This window comes from Rhagoletis pomonella, unplaced genomic scaffold (assembly GCF_013731165.1).
Source record: "Rhagoletis pomonella isolate Grant_MI unplaced genomic scaffold, Rhpom_1.0 Rhpom_scaffold_00007, whole genome shotgun sequence".
NCBI lineage: Eukaryota > Metazoa > Arthropoda > Insecta > Diptera > Tephritidae > Rhagoletis > Rhagoletis pomonella.
The window spans coordinates 62193976-62195689 of record NW_023458561.1 but is presented as its reverse complement, the minus strand read 5'-3'; positions in this window follow the sequence as shown (position 1 = coordinate 62195689).

The following is a 1714-nucleotide window of genomic DNA, read 5'->3' as shown; positions in this document are numbered from 1 at the left end:
TTAGCCGTAAAAGGGGTGTAAAGGAAACATGATTGCCTATTTATATAATGATAATGTTTAGTATTAATTTTTCATGTGTTGCACTTTTAAATGAAAGAAAAATATACTACACATATGTGCATATAAAAATAAATAAGTGGTACTAAAGCAAAGCAAATACATGTGAAGTTACTTGAAGAGTACTAAAATACTTTGTATTAAATTGTGAAGTAGAAATGTATTTAATTCAATAAAAATTAAATTTTACAAAACTTTGATGTCAAAAATATTTAAGTTGCTGTAATTCCGATAAGTGATTGAAAGTTAACATTTCATATTTTGTTGACATACAAAATAATGAAATTTTATTATTCACTTGAACGCGCTGCTGCCAGCATGTATTCTTAGAAGAGAAAAATTGATGTGAATTGCACGTAAATGCATCCTACGTTTTGGCAGCTTTTCTCTAAGCATATTTGCTGGTATTTTGACACAAATAAAATTTATTTTTTTTTAATGCGATAAATATAGTAGCTTTTCTCAAAATCGTCCTTGTCACTTTTAAAGTAGAAAAAAATATTTTCAAAATAATAGCTATGAAGTAAGCTATTTAAAAGGGGGGAAAATATGTAAAAGTACATGCATACTATGTATGTAGCTAGCTGCACGTGCATAGTACATTTATATGCACATACATACACGCATACATATTCACATACGTGTAAGCCAGAAACATTTAGCACAAAATTGTATCGACGCAATGCATAGCGTGTAAAATAATAACTGTCGCACCTAAACAGCCTTAAGTATTTCTTCAGGAACATAGCCACATAATAAAATTTTTTGGATAACTTCGTTCACTAATTGGAAATTTTTGGGAATTACTTATTTTATATTTAAATCAAAAGTAAGTGGTTGAGGAGCATGGACGTGTGAAAGTGACTTATTCACTTTAAATCCCTAAGTCCCGCCTACTGGACTACAGAATCATTTACAAACACGGATCCCCTTAAAGGGTGAATGGGCGGAGGATTCTGTTCTGATCTCCTACTCTGATTCAGTAGCCATATATACCGATGGCTCCAAGTTAGATCTGGAGGTAGGAAGTGTGATATTTATATGCTCGCAAGAACTCTCACTTAGCCTCTGTTTTCTTCTGGCAGCGTTTCTGTAGCGTTTTTCAGGCTGAACTAATACATAGCGTGATCGATTCTCAAATTAATATTTTCTGATAGCCATGCAGCTATCAAAGCACTTAATTGTGACAAATCTGCATCGAAGGTTGTCATGGAATATAGACGTATCCTAAATGAGCTGGCAAGGAGTTACTCTACTCAACATATCGGGCAACTGTGTTGCAGACGAGTTGGCTCGGAAAGGAATCCTACTCCGCTATCTTCTTGTAAACTCTGGCTGCAAAAAAGGTTAGATAAACGTAGATCTCGCCCTCTCTTCCGTTTGGAGCGATCAATGCTGCGCCATGTTATTGGAGTTCTCACCGGGCACTGCCTTATGGGATCACATGCTGCAAGGATAGGTTTGCAGCCAAACGATTACTGTCATAGCTGCCGCGATGAGGAGGAAATCGAAAGCGTGGTGCTTTATCTATGTCGCTGTCCCGTTTTGGCCATGGCTCGTCGACGATCGATCCTCCGCTGGTGAGGACCCGTTCTAAAAAGCGAAATTTGGCTATATCTCGAAAACTCTTCTAGTAATCACAATGCACGAATACCAC